Source organism: Poecile atricapillus, chromosome 33 (genome assembly GCF_030490865.1).
Source record: "Poecile atricapillus isolate bPoeAtr1 chromosome 33, bPoeAtr1.hap1, whole genome shotgun sequence".
Taxonomy (NCBI): domain Eukaryota; kingdom Metazoa; phylum Chordata; class Aves; order Passeriformes; family Paridae; genus Poecile; species Poecile atricapillus.
Genome location: NC_081281.1, coordinates 3479851 through 3500983, shown reverse-complemented (window position 1 = coordinate 3500983; position 21133 = coordinate 3479851).

The following is a 21133-nucleotide window of genomic DNA, read 5'->3' as shown; positions in this document are numbered from 1 at the left end:
ATGAGTTATTCAAAGGCAAAAGTTCTCTTCATCTGTTTCTGTGAGCTTCCCTGGAAACAGTTTTCTCATTGCCTCTCAAGGCCTCAAATCTTCAACTATTACTTCGTCTCACTCTTTTCCAGCACCTCACTGTATCACAATTAATCTACCTTTTGCTCAAAATCCACACATTGAACACTCCATTCCTCCCAATATACTCTCTCATGAATTAAAGGAGTTTTTTCAGAACACTGTTGTCCATCTCCATAGCTTTAACATAAAAATATTTCAGCTTATAAAGCATCTCCTTATTCTCTACCTCTTCTGAAGTTTAATTCTTTTCTTTACTGTCTCTAATAGTTTATAAAGTCTCTTTACATGTTGATTACTCTCTTTTTCTTTCTCTGGAAAAAAAGGATTAATCTGCAAGTCTCATCTGGGCAATGAAAGGGTTAAAATCTTGCCCAGGCTTTGTAGATGGTTCTGTGATCTCTGCCGGAGCAGCGGCTGGAGTTGTCTGCGATAGAAGATTCTTCATGGCTGCTCTGGAGAGTGTGGTCACTGTGACCGCAGATCAAGAGCTTTTTTTCTTTCTTTCCTCGGCAGTCTCTGGGGTGAATTCAGTCCCAGCAAAAACTGCAGCCGAGGCAGGGACCGGCCTGGCCCGGCCAGAGCCCGGGGCAAGCCCCGCAGGCCCCATCTCCCGGCCGGGAGCCGCGGCAGGCCCAGCCCAGCTGCTGCCGAGGCAGCATGGCCTGGACAGGGGACGGGAAGCCAGCTAAAGCTCAGTTACCTTTCACAGCCAGGAAACAAAGAGACAAAGAAATTCCCAGGCTTAGGTCTTAAGATGCTGTTCACAGGATGATCTCACTTTTCAATGGTTAAAACTGCTGTCAGTTCTTAGAAATGACTGCTAATTGGTCAGGAGAAAAGACTCCCATCAGCCACCAGCAGCTTCAACTTCCTCCCAGTGCCTGAAGCTATCTTAAAGGTAAAGTCACCCTATGACAAGATAGTATGTTATATATTAGTAAAGGCCTGTCTGCACAAACCAGTCTTTGAAATAAGTCCTGATATTAAAGGCTAAAGTCCTTGGAACTTTCCTGCAGAAGAGAGAGTAAAGCAAAACAATATCCCTGTGTACAGGAGAAAAAAATGTAAACCTGTGTGTATTAGCCAATAGTAACTTGCTTAGCCCACAGACCCTGTAGAACCCTATAAAAGGTGTGCTAAATAAAGAAATAAATGGTGTTCACTTTTACTTCTGTGAAGACTTGTGAATAAGCTGGCGGTCTCTCAATATCTGGCGTTCCGAACAGGAACCTCTCGCGGGCTGAGGGGAATCGGTGGTGGAGCCGACAGAGCAGATCTGGGTGCGGGAAGCCACGGATCGGTACTGGATAGGCGACCTGAGCGTGGTGAGATGCGGCGTGCTGAGACACGGAATAAGGAGTCAGGTTGCTGGGGGAGACTGAAGGCAGAGGAGTAAGTGAGGGGTCGCGACCCTTCCCCCACCGTGCGCCGCCAGCGTGCAGGTTGAATTTGCAGCGGCGAAGAAACTGCTTCTGAGTATTATTGTTAAATGAGGCGAAGCAGTCAAGGAAAAGGACCTGGACAGGCTCGTTCTATGGGCTAGAGATAATAGGCACGGGCACACAGAAGAATGGAAAGACATAGGAGATTTGTTGTGGAAGAACACAATTACAGGGAAAGGCAAGGACACTCTGTCTTTTGGTCCAACTTGACAGATTGTAATTAATACCTTAAAAACCAGAAAAGCGAGATATGCTGAGGCTGTGAGCCCTGTAATTCTACCTGCATCACAGCAACAGACACCTTTACCTCCCACTGCTGGGTGAGGATTCCTGTCTATGCTGCCCTTGGAGAGAGGGAGGGAGAGTCAGAGAGAAGGAAATAATGAGAAAGAAATTCCACAGCGAACGCTGAAACAACGAACAGAATCTGTTCAGCAACAGCATGATGTGATACGTCCTGAACTATTTGGTTTGCTTTTGGAGACACTTTTAACACTACAATCCTATTTAAGTTCCAGCTTTACTACCCTAGAAGAAAAGAAGTCAAATTTAGATTGGTTTCCACCTGAACCAAGGGAACATGGGGGAGCACTGAGGTGTGCGCAGAGAACAAAGGCACCCTCGGGGCAGAGGCAGTGCAGAAAATGTTCCAAGGCCATGCTGAACAATTACAGAAGCAGTTGAGCAGAAACAGGTGGCTCAGACAGCTTCAAAGAAAGACAAAATAGCCAAAAAATCATGAACTATATGGTATCTAGTTCAAAATTCATCACAGTAATTAAAATTGATAAGCTGCAATGGTCACCGTTGTTACCACCTGGCCCTGAGAGACTTTTTGTGTAACATCACCTGCTTTTGTAAAGTTGTGCCCTTTTTCCTCTATCTGTAAACAACGAGAGAAATATTGAGAGAAAGAACTGCATTTGTTAACTTAACTTTGTGAGGTTTTTTTTCTTTCTCTCTGTTTTTCCTCTCTGCAAGAGTATGTGGGGGATGACGAAGAAAGATAACAGCAGCAGAGAGCAGCAACAGAGCGGGCAGCTAACCCCCCCCACTCCCTCTTTAAGGAAAAGCACCGAGATAGTACCCAGTTTGTTAAAAGTCATGATTCATTAGTTTTTTAAAATGTTTTTTTATACCCTTTTAGAGTTAATTTTCTGTTTTAAGTAATTGAGTTTATGCAGTTGCAGTTTTTAGAGTTTTACTAGAGAAATTATTGTGATTCTTTGAAAGTTTAAAAAGCCCCTTTTCAAAAAAAGGTGTTTAAGGTGAATATTAACAAAAGTTGCCTTGCAATAATTAGTTTTAAAACCTAAGGTTAAAATATGGTATGATTTACAGCTACTATGAAAACAACCTTCCAATTAATGTTATCTAAAGAAGAGATTTATGGTTTAAAAAATAACTAGTTAAGAGAACTTTATTGTACAAGACAAAGTTAAGTTAAAGCATATATTATCTATTTGCTTTTTTCCACAATTTTAATAAGGTAGTTTCAATGTGAGTCCTTTTGTTATAAAAAACAAGCATAACAGCATATATACCAATTTGGACTTCAGATTTTAATTAAGAATTGGACTTAATGTTTCTGAAAAGTGCTACAAAAGCTGAATGGCAACTTGCCAAATCCTGTGTTGTTGTGGTTTTTCTCTAGAAAAACTGCACTTTAAAGTCCTAACCAACTTAAGCATATACTAGGCAAATTCCTGTTATGAATGAGTATTTTTAGTAACATTTGCAGTTACTGTGAGTTATTCTCAAAGCTAGATGACATAGAATTGTGATGTATTTGTTACATCTTTATAATCTTTATAGTGAATCCATGTTATTCTTATATTGTGTTTAAAAGGTATATATCAAACTTTTAGTTGCCTTTTTGTAGTAACAGAATAAGATTATGTTTTTATTTAATATAGATTAAGTGTTAATAGAATTAAGAAAAGTCAAGTTTTATTATGTTTAGGCTTGAATGTTTTTAAGTTAAGTTTTATAACTTGGATATTCTTTTAAGGTTAAGTTTGGTTATTTCCTTTTGTCATAAATAATTTTTATCAGGTTTAAATATTGTTTAATTTAAATTGTTTTATGTTTTGTTGAAGACACTTGTTTAAACTGTAAAGTATAGTTATTTTCCTAGAGAGATAAAGATGACTACAACTGAAACAGCTGTGATAGAACACTGATGAACACCTGCTTGTGGATAGAAGTGAATGCAGTCTGTGACACCCTTGACTTCATCGGGAGCAGTTCTATTGGTTGTTGCAATCTCTGCAGTTTTTGTTTGTTACAGCTTTCTTATTTTTCAGTGTTTCCAGAATTTTAAGAAGATGTACCATTGCTGAGGATCAGCTGCCATGGATGAGGCTTCAGATTAAACCAACTGCTGAATGGTTTAATTGGTCTGGTACCTAAGGCTTCTGATCATTTGCTTTGTACAAATGCATTTCAACAGTTTGCTGTGCTGTAAGCATCTCATAGCTGCTACTGTTGAGAACCTTGTTTTGAAAATGAGTTAAAAGGCATCTTTCCAGTTTAAAGCCTGGGCCCTGGCCAAGCCTTTACTTTACCTAGACAGAATGTTTGCCAATAGATCCAGATGTTTTATGCACCAAATCAGTATTTGAGTCTCTTTTTGACTCAGCAATTTGACCCTATTAATATGACAGGTGGATCAGTTTTGAAGTGGGCTTGGAGAATCATTTCTGGAGGTGGTTATCCAATCCTTCACTGATTTTTTTTTTGTTTGTTTCTGTTTGTTTGCAGACTATAAGATGCTGGTGCAGTGTTTTAGTGATTAATAGTAGTTTTATATTACATATGTTATTAATAATGTTTATGATTTGATTGATTTTTAACTGCTGTAAGTTCTTATTCATTGTGTATATGGTTTTGTGTTAATGTTGCTGTGTATGACAGAAGTACATCTCATTTTTTACTTTTTTTTAAAAAAACAGGGGGAATTGATGCCCTAAAAACATTTGATTAGTGTAATTTATTAACTTCAAGGGGAGAAGTATCTGTGTTTTGTTGGCAGGTTCAAAAAGGTCAAAAACATCTGACCAGACTGTCTGCCTCTGAACACATGAGATCCAGTGAATGGAGATGTCACCACACAACCTTGATACTCCAGTCATGGATCAGAAGTGGACCTGTCAAGACACAGTTGTCTGAAAACTACACAGAGAGTTCACCAACAGAAATTTTATGTTGTTATTATGATGTTGTGTCTCTACCAATTTTTTCAGTTATTTTCTGTTTTAAGATTTGAAAGGATGTGAAGAACAACCTGAATATCGAAGACCTCAGTCACCGATCAGCTGCCAGCTGACATCACAGGAGCAGCGGATGCTCCAAGACTGAATTGCGTTAAATCATTGTTTGTAAAAAGAATTTTGTGGATGGTCAAAAGAGTGTAGAAACCCCATCTAACTGTATACAAAACAAATTGTAGTTGTGTGTATACCCTTTCAGCAAATTGCTTTCACGCTTAGATTTCATGAATACCGAAGCACGTGTGTTAAAAGTAGTTAGATAATAGTTTAAGGTAAAGAGTTTAGCCTGTGTAGTAATTGTTATATTAGTATAAAGTATAAGTATTCCCCCTTCAAGAGTTAATGTAAGCATATTTGAAAGTTCATTTAACGTTAAAGCCTTACCTGAGATTCTGCAAGCATGGTGTCATTTGCATGGAACAAACTGCTTATGGTAATTGTGCTGTGTATAGTCCCAGTCAACTGTCTGCTAATTAACATCCAAAAGCAACAGAACATATGGGTCACTCTAGCACACTTGACAGGCCAAAAATCAATGTGTCTGAGCCTAGCCACACCTGGAGATCCTTTCGCACCTGTCTCATGGGAGTCCCTGAATGGGATTCTCAAGCATTTAAAGGTTTAATTAGTAACGAGACTCAACTGAATCGATTGGCAATGTTGCAAGAGTGCAATCACACTACTGGCCTCACATCAAGGCATCTTGAAGCCTGTTGGCAAGCAAAAATTATCAAAGTTCTCAAAGTTATCATAGGACCCCCAGAAGAATTAGATTTGTGAAGTTCCACCAATACCTCAGGTGGATGGATAATGTTTGAACCCCCGACAAAAAGCCATTCTAACAAAGTAATGCAGCACTGGGCAACAGTCAATCCTACAGTTGATCTCGTTACTACCATTGAAAGTAAAGCTTTTTATTTGTGGTGGAATCTCACAGGACAATTACCAAAGCGATTACCTAGTTCCATATTCCTAATCTGTGGAGATAGAGCATGGAATGGGATTCCTGCTAGTTCACATGGAGGACCCTGTTATCTCGGAAAACTAACTTTGTTCCATCCAAGCTTACACCAATTGCTCAATGTAGCTGATAAAATAAAAAACATCAGCCAAAGGGAAGCCTGAATGAATTAAGGCTCAGCAACTCTAAAAAGGCTCACTTGCTGGACTAGAAAAGAATTAAACTTAACATCCACAATGTTAAGTGAACTTTCAGCTGACGTGAGTAGTGTACGTCATGCAGTATTACAAAACCCAGCTGCTATTGACTTTTTGCTCTTAGCACAAGGACATGGTTGTGAGGAGTTTGAAGGCATGTGCTGTTTGAATCTTGCTGATCATTCAGTTTCCATCCATAAGCAAGTACAACAGCTACAGGATGGGTTACATGCCCTGAAAGAAGATAGTGACCCCATTAGACGTTGGTTTGCCAGCTGGGGTATCACTGGATGGTTAAGATCTCTTTTGCTAAAAGGGGGACAGATTTTAATTATAGAGTTAATTGAGATGATAGTTTTAAGTTGTGTGTAAAAGTGTAGAATGAGTCGCATCCTGTTGTAGTTTGTTTATTTAATTTTGTTAAGAATTTGTTAAAACTTGTTAGTACATTCTTGTTTCCCCCTATTGATTGTATTGGTTTAGCCCCAGTTGTCTGTTATGTAAACCCCTCCCAGTTTTCCTGAATGTTCCCCGTCAATCACCTTTACCCTGCCCCATCTCCCCATCCATCATCATAAACCCCACCTCTCCTTTCAGCTCCTTCCATGTATATCATCCCTTTCTCGACATGTTATTGGTTGTTATGTTATGTTCCTGCCTTCTTTGTATCCCCATTGGTCCCTGACATTGTAACCTCCTCCCCTTACCCCTCCCTCCATGAGCTCCCATTGGACCCTGGACTGTGCCTGCCCCTGAGATAAAATCCCGTGCACAGAGGTGTTTGGGGCTCTCTTCAGTCCTGAATTCTCCCAGCCCAGACCCTTGTGCTCATCCCCTCTCCTGAATAAACCTGTTCCTGGGAGGTACAGCTAAATGAGTCTCCTCCATCCTTTTGCCATCATCCACGACGCCTGATTTGGCAGAGCCCGGCAAGATTCGGTGCTCTGAAGGTTCTGCAGTGGGATCGCCTTTCCCCTGCAGTTCCCCACTCCTGGCGACTGCCCATGCTGGAGTGGCACCGTAGAGCTAGCCCGGAGCTCCGGTGCGGCCAAGAGCAGCGTCAGCATCCAAAGCCTGGTTTGTGCAAAAAGAGAAAGGGGGAATTGTAGTGAATATTTTATATATTAGTAAAGGCCTGTCTGCACAAACCAGTCTTTGAAATAAGTCCTGATATTAAAGGCTAAAGTCCTTGGAACTTTCCTGCAGAAGAGAGAGTAAAGCAAAACAATATCCCTGTGTACAGGAGAAAAAAATGTAAACCTGTGTGTATTAGCCAATAGTAACTTGCTTAGCCCGCAGACCCTGTAGAACCCTATAAAAGGTGTGCTAAAGATAGAAATAAACAGTGTTCACTTTTACTTCTGTGAAGACTTGTGAATAAGCTGACGGTCTCTCAATACCAATGTTCCCTGTTCCCCGTCCCATTGAGTTGTCAATCCTCCCATGTGCCAACCCCCTGCCTGCACCACCCCCTTTGGAATTCCCCTATTCATTCAAAGCCCATTGGACCATGTGCCCCACTCTCCTCCCCTTGCGTTGCCCATTGGTTTATGTATTATGTAATCCCACTTTATGCTCCTCCCCTAAGTCTTCCCCACTGGTTTATTATTTGTACACTCCCCTTGCTCCTCCCTCGTATAGAAGTTGCTGTAGCCCTGTATCTTCTGTCTTTCATCCCTGGAACCTTCAAGAGAATAAATCCCTTCTGGAAGCCACATGGAAGACCTCTCCCTCATCCTTGCTGCTGCCCTCGACGCTGGAAAGCCAGTTCCGTAGAAGTGTAAGCCCTAAGCTGCCCTGCTTTCCAGGAGGAGCCCACTCTTGGCTCGGTGCCAGGAGCTGGCTGGGGAAAATCCGGCACCACGTCACTCCATGCTTCATCTAGCAAAGTCTCTAAATATCTCCCCATTGGCCCCCAAATTTTCTGAAGTGTACATCTAATGTCTCCTGTGGACTGTCCCAAAAAGTAAGTTTATTAACTGCTGTATCCCTTCCTCAGATTCAGGATCTAAAGATGTATGACTGCATTGCATCTCGCAAATGGTCTAAGAATTCCGAAGGGTATTCAGAAGTATTTTGTTTTACTGCATATAGGGCCAGCCAATTTATGGCTCTAGGGATTGATCTTTCCATTCCTTTTATTATAAATTCTTGATAGTTCTCTGATTTTTCCGTCTCCTCCTCTTCATTTGGATCCCATAGTTGGTCTTCTTCCTCCTCCTCCTCCTCCTCCTCCTCCTCCTCCTCCTCCGTGCCCAGCCCAGGCCGCTCGGTCCCTAAGCACCTTCCCACCACGAAGCGAGGGGTTAAAGCCAGCCACATCCTCCCCGCAGCGCCCCAAGCCCAAAGCAGCTCCCTCCAGCCCCCCAAGCTCGCCGGGCAGCGATGTCCCCGCGGCCAAAAGGAAAACACGATTAAAAAATCCTTAACATCCTCTAGTCTTATTTTATGGAAGTTTCTGCCAAATCTCCTGTTGTTTTCAAAACTTGCTGCTTTTCTGTTTCTTTTAAAGCATTGAGCAATAACTGGATATCTGCCCAGTCAGGTCGATGTTGTTTAATCATAAACCTCAATTTCTTAGCAACTCCTATGAGATCACTCCCATAGTTCTTAACAGTCTTTTCACAAGCCTCTAAATCCATTGTAGAAAAGAGAACTTTAACTAACGTTGTTCTGGTCGGGCTTACTGCTAGCGTCAGAGGTGCCTGTATAACTTCCCTAGTTTGTTTCCGAGTTCTAGATGCTATAGGGCCTTGTGGGGAGGGTCTCCCCTCTTCACTGTCACTGCTAGGTAATGATGGATACTGTTTACATGGCTCTCACGGACTGGGAGTTGGTGGGGAAGCCGCTGTTTCAATTACTGTTCTCCCTAAAGGGGATGAAGCAGGGGGTGAAGTGGGGGTTGAGGCTGGAGTTGATGTCAATTCTGAATTTAGTTCTTCTGCCACCCCTCCCCCTTCCTGCCTTTTAGGGGGTGGTCTAAGTAAATCTATCAGTTCTTGTTCCAGGACCTCGGTTTGGTATATCTTGTGCACCAGGATGTGTGCATCTCTGATCACTGAATTGAGCATGCACTGCAACACTGCTTGGGTTTTCCCCTGCTAACTTTATTTTCTTTTTCAAGAGCCAATACCAAGGGGTCAGAGAGTGTCCTAATCCCATAATCTCTTTGCCACTTGGGATGATTCCAAAGAGTGAAGAATATATCAGCGCAAGTCACTTCCTGCCATTTCTGTTCTCTCCTAAAAAAGAGCATTAGCTGTAATAGAGTCTTATAATCTAGGGTTCTGGCTGGTGGAAGTCTAGTCTGGTGGTCTTCTAGTCTATCGAGTGGCTACCATTGTGTACAAAACTTAACAAGCTCCCTTTTACTTTCTGTGCCATCATAACACACCAGCTCTTTCCAATGTGTCAAGATACCTCCCAAGATGCATCCCTTTAGGAATTTCTTTGCTCTCACTTGTCCCCATGATGAAATTTTTTCTTCTCTCAATGCTTTTTAATTTTGTCCCAACTCCAGAGTTTTACATGGTAATACTCCAGTACAAAAGTATATCAAGTAGACCCAACCTTAAGAATTTCTGCTGGCTTCTTTAGAGTACCTGAAATTCCATTCTCCAATAACTCAAACTGCCTATATCTCCCATGCATCTCCTGACCAGTCTCCACTAAAATCCGTATAGCTGCCTGAGTGGACTTGTCTTCCTCTGAATGATGGAGATGACAAGCTGACTTGGGTATTTTCCATCCAAATACTCGTCGGACCCACAGGTCTTGGTAGGCTACACAGTGAAATACTATCCAAGTGTTACGAGGGCACCCTTCCCCTGGACAAGGAACTTCCTTCAGACCATATTCCCTCTGTCTCCTATTCCTAGGCATGTAACCTTACCAATAGAAAGGACAGATAGCCTAATAGCTTACAAATAGCTAACTAAAAGGAAGAAAGGGTTAACAGTAAACTAAACGGAGATATGTACAATTATAGCTTTTGACACAAGATGGCAGTGTTCCTCACCACACCACACTACACCACTGGGAGGGGAAGCCTCTTTTTTATTCAATTCTATAAGGGCTGCATGCAAAGAACCAAACCACCCCCAAACATTTTGTCCTTCTCCAGCTGTCGCTGTGGACACGATGTAGAAGTGTGGGTTCACAGCACACACCAGAACGAGTTGCTAGGAAAAGGGGCCTTTATTCTCTCAACTTTTTAGCTTTTATAGGGTCTTACGCTACAGGGTTAACATGATTGGTCAAGGGAACACCACCTCTTGTCCCATTGGTGGGACAAGAGAAAAACACGCTATCTACAGTTATGTAGAACTGTTTTGAGAAAGCAAGATGATTTACAAATGTTGTCCTTGAGTGCAAGATCTTCCAAGAAACTTTCCCTTGGGAACAGATCAGCCACTGGCAGGCTGTAGTTCTCTCAGGCTCAGAGAAAATCAGGTCCACATCCAGCCACTCGTGGTCACCTGGAGTGGAACCATGGAATCTGGACTACCACACACGCTTCATGCTAATAGCATGTCTCAAATGTGCACTTTTGCTTGCCATGCAGGACACTCAAACAAAATAATAAAGCAAAATTTTGCTTCCCCAAACTACACAAACCACCACTGCTACCTGGTCTAGAATCACGCGGAGTGCCCTGTGGACTATATCTGCGGTGTGTTCCAGAGCCATGGGTCAGATCCCTCCACCGGCACTGAATGTAAGCCCTGGGCCACCAACTCCCTTTGTGTAGCAAGGAGCGACCTTCCTTTTCACCAAGATGCAAGCCCAAGTGCTAGCAATCCCAGAGCTACACAGAACAGCTGCAGGCCGTCCCACAATTCAGAACAAGCACCCAGTCAAGGGCCCTCCAAAGTTGAGCTGAGAATCCAGCGGTCTATGGCCGAGGTGCAGTGCAGATCTCTCAGGTGGTCTAAATGCGTATTTTACAATTCTTTCCCACAGTCCAAATACACACAAGCCAAAACACACTCAATACACCACCAACAAGCCTTAAAAACATGCAATCCAAGGTATACACAGAAAACTATCACCACACAGCTCAAGCACTTAAAAAACAAAATACACACAACACATCACTAATCTGCACATCATCTTTAAGCACACACCAAAACAAAGATCCACCCACCAATACACATACACAGCCCGAGTGCACATGAGCAGCAGCTGCTGCTGTTGGTCACTGAACCTCCACAATTCGGGATGCAGCCAAACTATGAACAAAGTCCACAGTTGCCACTGCCACGTAGCTGAACCACAAACAGAACCCATGGCTGCGGGCCCCCACTGCTCGAGCCCTTTCTTGGCTTGGAACACAGACCACTGGTGGTCGCCCAAGCCCTTCTTGGCTCAGGACACAGATCACTCTGCTGAGCCCGGTCTCAGCTTGGAACACAGATCACTGGTGGCTAACACCACTGTGAGCCGCTTCTACCACTCTCAACTTGAAGCACAGATTCTTGATACCAGATTTCCATGGAAACTTACAAACAAAACCACACAGGCATAAGATGTGCATAAGATGTTTCTCAGGACTCTCTCGACTGTCTGCTGATTCTGCGTACACCTTACAACTCCTTCAGAGGTACCTGTTTCAATTTTTCGGCAGGTCCTGGTCTATCCCCAGGTGGTCAGCTGGGGGTGATGGAGCCCCATCCCCAGGAAAATTCGGGGGGGCACCCTGGAGGGGTCCCCAACCCCAGTGGCTCCTTGGCCAGACAAAGCAGATCTCCTGGCTGGCTCATCAAATTATTTACCAAATATCAATATCGATCTAGTATCAACATCAATCTGTTGATGAACAAAAGACCCCCTAACGGTTTAAAGTTAGAGAATGTATTTTTATTCTGCACTGGGCTAGTGCTGGGATAGTCCCCTTAATACACACTGCAAGTTCACAAACGATTCCAGTGTCTATTTACTAAAGTCTTGAATATCCAAAATACTAATACATATTCAAAATGCTAACACCTCCTGAAGTGTGGAATTAAAGGAACCCTATAATTCGCAGAGTAGTTATGAGAGCAGGTATGAATTTATTCAGCGCTGAGGTGCATGGGGATATCTCCTCCAAAAAGCATGCACACCTTTTTGATTGGGTTTTCCCTTTTTATCCTTTACAGACCAGGTTTACACGGTAGGTCTAATACATATCAATTTCCTAACCCCGCCTGTCTTCACTTCATATTACAATTAGCCCCGTACCCCTTTCAGTCCTTTGGCCACTTTTTGGGGCTTCAAATCCTTTTCTTCCGGCATAGGGTCCAAGGAATCTCCTTTATCCTGTGGTGCCTTTGTCTTTGCATCTTGTTTGTGTATTCCAGCTCCTTATCTCATCTTGCAGTCTGACTCTTTTTCCTGTTCTTGTGGATTAGGGTGTCAGGGTCTAATTTTTGTGAGACACCCCTTTTAGTTAAGCTTTTTTTCTTCTTTTTTTTTTTTTTTAATTCTTTATTTCTTCGTTTCAGTCCCCCCTTTTCTAGAAAATTCGTAAATTCTTTTACTTAGCAATACTGTTGTCTTTCCCTTTTTTGGTCTATTTCCATAGCTTGCCCTCCTCGGTATGTGTCCCTCATTCCATTACCATATGCTGCTGCTTGGGAGGTCAGTACTGCTATCCGTTTTAACATCCTCCAGTTCCAAACAAGCACTGCAATCGATAGCACCAGACTTACACCTACTAATGCCAGTATTATAATGATAGGGAGGCAAAGTGTGTTCAAAATTCCAGTTGCAGTTGGTGACTATTCAAAGAGTGCATCCCACCAGTGATGATTTGTGTCTTGGTTTACTCTTTGTAATACTTTGCTTATTTCCTTTGTATCATGATAGACAGTAATCAGAGTCTTTTGCCCATTTTCCTGGATCTCTTTCAGGATTTTTACCAAATCTTGGTGGTTTATTAGCTGTCTTACTAATGTCAGGTTCATTCCAATGGGTGTAGGTGATAATTTATGGTATACTGTGTAGTTAGATCTGATCAACTGGTGGGATGTAACCGGTGCCGAATATGAAAAATCACACCCTACAATTTTAACAAAATTACAAATACAAAAGTTAGAATGGTTCTTAATAGGCAAATTTACATTGTTATCATCTATTTCTACAGAAACACACACAGTTCTTAGACATACACAGCCTAGGCCAATATATACAAGCACACTCTTCTGACTAGTATCAGGATGAATCTCAAAGTGGCAGATGCTTTGCTCAGTGTCTAAACATATGTCTTGTGCATCAATCATGTTAGCCTCACAGATCAACCCTTGTTGTTCCCAGGTAACACAAGATTCCAAATTCACAGTTTGCCACCCCCCATTCATCAACCGGGCCCATGCTCTATGCTCCGAGAGATAGAGAACTGCCCCTTCATGATTCAGTCCTAATGCAATATTAGGGTGGATATTGTAAATTGTGGCATTACGTATAGTCAGCACAAAGGTAGTAGCTATTTCGGTGGTAGGGTCATAAGTAAAATTTACCAGAGTCCACCAAGACTGAAGTTTTCTTTCTAAATTGTTTGCATTGTCCCAGACAATTTTCCAAATTTCAATCGGAAAAGCACCTTCACTTCCTTCCCTTATTACTGAAGCAACTATTGATTGCATCCATAATTGTGCCTGTATGCAGCTAAGGGCTAATTACACATTATTTTGGGCTAAATTTAGTGCTTTTATTATTAGCTTGTGGTCTTGGTCCCCAGCCTCCTTCCACCTTGGTAATATTTGAGAAACTTCCCATTGGTTAGTTCCTAGTGCTAATAAAGAGGATTGTAGGGGCTGTTTTAGTTTCATCAAATCACTTGTTGCAGCAGCTAATTTATTCATTAATATTTCTGAATCAATTCCATTTAATACTCCTAACCCTGTTCCTAATATTCCAGTTAAGTCTCTCCTCATTCTGCCCCTGAAGTGTATCTGCTTTTGTAACCATGCTGCCCAGCCCTCAGATGATGTCTTTAGGAAAGAGGAGCAGGCTGGCTGAATCTCAGAGATGTTAGTTTGTGTTAGTAATTCAATATGCTTGAAAGACCACTCTGGATTAAATAACAGTTGTTGTTGTCCTGTATTCCTTATTACATATGGGCCAACTTCATAAATTTTAGGTTCAATCTTAGGTTTAACTTTAGATGGTGTGGTCTGAGCTTGGGTTACAGTTGATTTGGTCGTTGCAATAGGCATGGCTTTCATTCTAAATTTGAATGTTAGGCCTTTATCCCCACGACCCCAGAGGCAGACCACATCCACTGTTTGTACTAATGTAAAATTATACCAACAATCCAATTTACTTAAACGATCACAAACTTCCCAGTGCTTGTCCATAGGAGAAGCTGAAACACTAATTTGGACTGCCTTTTCATAGTTAGTCTCATTAATCATCCAGCATCCTACCCTGATTACTTCTCTGATAGTCCCTTGAAGGGTCCATAACCTTTGTTTTTGCCATTCTCACTTTTCATATACCCGGTTTTCATGCATAACCACAGTGGCTAGGTTTAAATCCCTTATATCAGAGTATTTTCCCATGAATCCAGTGGATTGAATGAAAGCTTGGGACCAAGGCCATTCAGCATTTTTCTGGCTAGAGGTGCTTTCCAATTCTTGAATTACACTTGTGGTTACAAGTAAAACAGACTGACTTTATTGACTAGGTTTTTGCAAGCTAAATCATGGAATGCTCCCAACTGCAATATACTCATTTTGCTCTAGTATAAATAATAAACCTGTTCCTGGGAAGTACAGCCGAGTGAGTCTCCTCCTTCCTTTTGCCATCACCCACAATGCGTGATTTGGCAGACCCTGGCAGGATTCGGTGCTCCGAAGGTTCTGCAGTGGGATTGCCTTTCCCCTGCAGTTCCCCGCTCCTGGCAACTGCCCGTGCCGGAGTGGCAATGTAGAGCTAGCCCGGAGCTCCAGTGCGGCCAAGAGCAGCGTCAGTGGACTGGTAAATTTTACTTATGACCCTACCACTGAAATAGCTACTACCTTTGTGCTGACTATACGTAATGCCACAATTTACAATATCCACCTTAATATTGCATTAGGATTGATTCATGAAAGGACAGTGCTCTACCCCTCGGAGCATAGAGCATGGGCCTGGTTGATGAATGGGAGGTGGCAAACTGAATTTGGGATCTTGTGTTACCTGGGAACAACAAGGGTTGATCTGTGAGGCTAACACAATTGATGCACAGGACAAATGTTTAGACACTGAGCAAAGCATCTGCCACTTTGAGATTCATCCTGATACTAGTCAGAAGAGTGTGTTTGTATATATTGCCCTAGGCTTTGTATGACTAAGAACTGTGTGTGTTTCTGTAGAAATAGATGATAACAATGTAAATTTGCCTATTAGGAACCATTCTAATATTTGTATTTGTAATTTTGTTAAGATTGTAGGGTGTGATTTTTCATATTCGGCACCGGTTACATCCCACCAGTTGATCAGATCTAACTACACAATATACCATAAATTATCACCTACACCCATTGGAATGAACCTGACATTAGTAAGACAGCTAATGAACCACCAAGATTTGTCAAAAATCCTGAAAGAGATCCAGGAAAATGGGCAAAATACTCTGATTACTGTCTATCATGATATAAAGGAGATAAGCAAAGTGTTATAAAGGGTAAACCAGGACACAAATCATGTGGTGGGACACAGTCATTGGATAGTCACCAACTGTAACTGGAATTTTGAACATACTTTGCCACCCTATCATTGTCATACTGGCATTAGTAGGTGTAAGTCTGGTGCTATCGATTGCAGTGCTTGTTTGGAACTGGAGGATGTTAAAACGGATAGCAGTACTGACCTCCCAAGCAGCAGCATATGGTAATGGAATGAGGGACACATACCGAGGAGGGCAAGCTATGGAAATAGACCAAAAAAGGGAAAGACAACAGTATTGCTAAGTAAAAGAATTTACTAATTTTCTAGGTAAGGGGGGGAATGAAACAGAGAAATTCAGAATTAGGAATCATTTATAAAATTGCTTTGCGTAAAAGAAGGGGCTACAAAACCCGTATGAAATGCTGACTGCTCCCATAATAGCAAGAAGAGAATAAAGAATATAGGATAAGGAGCTGGAATACGTAAACAAGATACAAGCCTAAATGTGCCATAGGATGAGGGGCTTCCTTGGATTCTTTTGGACCCCTAAGCCAGAAGAAATGGAAAGAGGGGGGTCAAAAGAACTGAAGAGAGCATCGGCAAGGAGACAAGGTAAAAAGTTCAGCTGAAGGAAAAATGCTGACTTCAGCCCCGAAGACCCCCAGAAGACCAGCAGAGTGACCAACAAGGAGCAGTGCGCAGCTGCAAATAGGCATGGAACTAAATTTAATACTAAGCGAGGAAAGGCAGGGTTAGCAAATGAATATGTATTAGGCATACTTTGTAACCCTACTTTGCAGAGAATAAAAAGGGAGAAACAAGTCTCCAAGGTGTGCATGCCTTTGGAGGAGATACCCCTCATGCACCTCAGTGCTGAATAAATTCATACCTACTCTTATAACTGCTCTGCAAGTTATAGAGTCCTTTCTATCTGCATATCAGTCCAAATTTCAATTTCATTTATAACACTGCCCTTGGGTGAGTTACAGCCACAGCGAGAGGGAGGAGATGATCCCACCCATGGCTGCTGCTGGGTCCAGACATTTGCTGAGATAAAGTGGAGCCAGAGCTTCAGCATCTCCCCCAGAATCACAGAATCACAGAATGCCTTGGCTTGGAAAAGACCTTAAAGTTCATCTCCTTCCACCCCCTGCTGTGGGCAGGGGCAATTCCCACTATCCCAGGCTGCTCCAAGCCCTGTCCAGCCTGGTCTTGGACACTTCCATGGATCCAGAGGCAGCCACAGCTTCTCTGGGCAAGCTCTGATCTCTGCCCAGGTGAGCAGGGACAGGACCCGAGGGAACGGCTGGAGCTGGCCCAGGGCAGGGCTGGGCTGGAGATCAGCAAAAGCTTCTTCCCCCACAGGGGGCTGGGGCACTGCCCAGGCTTCCCAGGGAATGGGCTCGGCCCCGAGGCTGCCTCAGCTCCAGGAGCCTTGGCCAGCGCTGCCAGGGATGCACAGGCTGCGATTGTTGGGGTGTCTGTGCAGGGCCGGGGGCTGGACTCGATGATCCCAATGGGTCCCTCCCAGCTCAGCCCCTTGTGCAACTCTCACCCTTTGGCTCAGTCTTTTTGTCCTCTTGAGGCGCTGGCAGAGCTGATGGGGTGGGGCAGGAGCGGGGCAGCCCCAGTGTTCTCCTGGCAATGACACCACAGCCGGGGCAGCCCCAGCGTTCCCCTGGCAGTGACACCACAGCCGGGGCAGCCCCAGCGTTGCCCTGGCAGTGACACCACAGCCGGGGCTGCCCCAGCATTCCCTCCCTGGAGATGCTCCAAGGGAAGCGTCCAGAGCTGCGTCCAGTCAGCAGAACGGAGTGGCCACTGAGCATCCCCAGTCTGTGCTGCTGTGTATTCCTCTACAGACAGCTCCGGGAAGGTGCCCTTGGCCACCTCCACAGTGCCACGGACAAATGTCACACACAGTTACAGAGCTCTGCCCAGAGCTGACAGGGGGAGTTAATTTAAAAACAAAGAAGCACAGCACCGGGAAGGTCTGCTCCCAACACAGGATTCTTCTGGAGGACTGCGGAAAGCTGACAGTTGGCTCTGGCATCTCCATCTTCCATGTCCTAAAGCTGTCTGGGAGAAGTAATTTAGGGTCAGCTTGGCTGGCACAATCCCTCCTGGCCCAGGGCACAGCGCCGGGAAGGTCTTTGTGCGCCAAGGCTTTGCTGCAGCCAAGGAAAGCTCCTGGCTCAGGATCACCTTTCCTGCTCAGCCAGAGCAACGAGTGCCCCAGCAGCAGCAGAGAATGACAGAATTGCCACGGGTTGGCTCAGGAGGGGAAGATTTCCCCCTCGAGAGAGGCTCCTCTGCCAGGTTTTGCATTCAGGCAGCTGCAGATCCCTCACATCAGGAAAATTAATCCACAAACGCCAGAGGTCTATGTCCAAAAAAGGAGACAGAGGAGTCCTTTTACTTTATTCGAATAAAGGGAGAGGCCATGGGGCGTTCCCCTGGGGTCTCTCAAATTTTTGGAGGGTGCAGCCTCCTTTCTATCCTAATTCCATCTGCTTGTCACTTCTCTCTTTCCCCACAGACTGAGGTACTTGAAAGGTACAGACTTCCCAGAATACCTGATACCTGGGATACCTTCCCCCCCTTCGATGCATAATCCCTTCTTAATTCTTAACTTTTGTGGAATTCATGGTGCTCTTTCAGTGCCTCTTTCATCTTTCAGTGGAATCCATCCCATTGTTTCTGTTGTCTCTCACTGATAGCTGCATCTTATCAGCAGACCCACAGCTTATTTGTAAAGACAAACCCGCCATCCCTCTCAATCCCTCCTCTTTTAATTTTTGTTAATAATTGTCTTTATAAACTTTAGTGATCATTGATTTAATTTCCTGGTTTTGGGTCTTTTTGGCTTTGCAATTGTTTGCAGTGGCATCACTCAGCCCTTTTGTAGCCACCTCTGGGTCAGTAGGCATGGCTACTACCTGCATCCCTTTGGTCACATGTTGAATGAGTTGTATTAAGCAAGGGATCATGCATGGTAAAAAGATTAGAGTTGCTACAACACATAAGAGGGAAAAAAGCATTTGTTTAACCCATAGGCCACCAGGTAACCATGAAAACATGTCCCATTCCCATCCTTTCCACATCTGGACCGGTACATGAGCTAACTTTCTTATTCCTTTTGTTTTTTGTTTTACCACCTTTCCATTGTCATCTATTTGCAAACAGCAGTTTGAGTCATTAAATTTTCCACACACTCCCCCTTCTTCTGCTAATAAATAGTCTAATACATCCGATGTTGAAATATTGCATTTCTCGTCTGAGTAGACTGGTCAGCAAGAAGGTCAAGAGCTGTAGCTGTCTGGTTAATTATTATTTCAAAGACAGCTTGCAACCTAATTATCTGATTTAAATTATAAATGGGCTCTCTGGCACCTGATATTAATTAATTTGGGTTCCAGGTAGCTGGTCCATAGTGTTGTATGATTCGTTCAGGTGGCCACTCATCTTTGCCCCACTTTTGGGTGCTCTCTCCAGCCAGGGATGCATCAATTGACTGCTTCTCTGTAATTATATCATCATATACTTTGACTCCTAACTGATTTCCCTGAACTTGTGGTAGCAGAAAGAACAGTGGTCTAATATACCCCACATAACATATCCCTGACCGGTTCGGGGGTAGCCTGCGGTAAATATTTTGGCCACAAATCCAGTAATGCCCCTTTAGAGCCCAGGTCCCATTAGCGAAGGGACCTTTCCAATTTTCATCATCAACTGGTGGGTCAAAATACAGCTTGCTTCCAGGGCCTAGGGGTCCACCAACAATAGTTGCCTCGCCATAAGAATCACAATATTTGCATTTCCAAGCTCCTGCATGAGCTTTCCACTTGCAATTACATCCCAGATCTGTTTTATTAGATCTGGACCAGAACTGACTGAAAAGGGTTCGAGTTCCATTCTGGTGTTGCCATTTCCACTGATAGTCTCGGACAACATGTGTCTTACTTGTGGAATTATCCCAGGGCCAGCTTAAAAATAAAGGGTCAAAAAACTTATCCTTCCCCACTGCTTTACAGCCTTCAAAATCCTTTCAGTAATTATGGAACACCTTACCCACCTACCATTAGTGAGCTTAACATGCGTTTGATTCCATCTGCCTCAATATCTGGAACAGTCATAAGGAGGGCATTTGGGGGTCCAACAATCTAAACCCAAAGATAAAGTCCAGTCACAAAAGTCCTTTCCCACATATGTGCTTCCTGTTCTATTTAGGCAACATATGCCTCTTTCAGGAGAATGAAGCTGCCATGGACTTCCTTCTTTGTCCCAAAATCCTGTTCCATTATGGACTTCACTCAGGGTGCTAACCCACCATTTAGGCTGGCCACCCATGGCCAGTTTTCAGATCCCCCTCGTCCTCCACAGACCCAACAATTTCTAAGGTTAAAAATTTTTGCTACTTCTTCTCCTAAGATTAAAAAATTATTTTCCCACTTTAGACCCCAACTTAACTGAAAATATCAAGGTAAAATTATTAAGAGAAACACTCTAATAGTGTAATAATCTAATTTCTTAACCTAATTTCAATTTCACGTTGTCTTCTACACCACCTGTGGCAAGTGAAGGCACAGAAACAGCTTAGCATAAAGAAAGCAATGACAGCATGGATTGGCCCCCAGTGTCTGGAGAGCTGAGAGTAGGGATGCCCATACAGACTATTTCAGCAGTCAGTCTGTGGGTAGGCACTCAGGGCTTCCCCCGATGTCGACGCACCGGCTACTGCTCCAGTCCACTCCTGCGGAGTGTCAGTCGTGGCTTCCCATCCTTCTCCTCCAGCTGAGATGTTCAAATCTCTGGAGCTTTAGAGACTTTGACCCAAGTGTGATGGGTCCACCCGTGTTCAGCTGTCTTGATGGCCGTTTCTGTGGTCAGCAACACCTGGAAAGGTCCATGCCACTTTGCCACCAGTAGTGCTTCTTTCCACTCCTTAACTAGGACCCAATCTCCTGGTTGGATATTATGCACCGCAAAGTCCAAAGGCAGGGTCTACGTCAGCTGAGCTTCCTGTCGAAGAGATTTCACAAGAGACAGTATCCGAGCCACATACTGTTTTAAATATACATCATTTATCTCTACCCCCACCCCAGGCTGAGAATTACAAGGATAAGGAATTCCAAACATCAATTCAAAAGGAGATAGCTGAATATCTTCCCTGGATCTGGCCCTTATTCTTGCTAAAGCCAGTGGTAAGAGCTGCAGCCATGGCATTTTCATTTCACCAGCTTCAGAAGATGTTTTTCTATTTCCTCATTCATCCTTTCAACCTGGCTTGAGCTTTGGGGATGCCAGGGAGTGTGGAGGTTCCATTGTATCCTTAAAGCAGTTATTACTCCTTTAAGAATTTTTACGGTAAAATTAGTTCCCCATCTGAATCTATTGCTTCCACCCATATCTTGGAATTATTTGTTCCAAAAATACTTTAATAACTGACCCTGTAGTGTGGCAGTGGCCTCAGGGGAGACAAAGAGTTAACATTGTCCCACCCCAAACCCCTTGTGTAAGGCGGCCCAGGTGTTCTGATTGGGTTTGAGTCCCTGG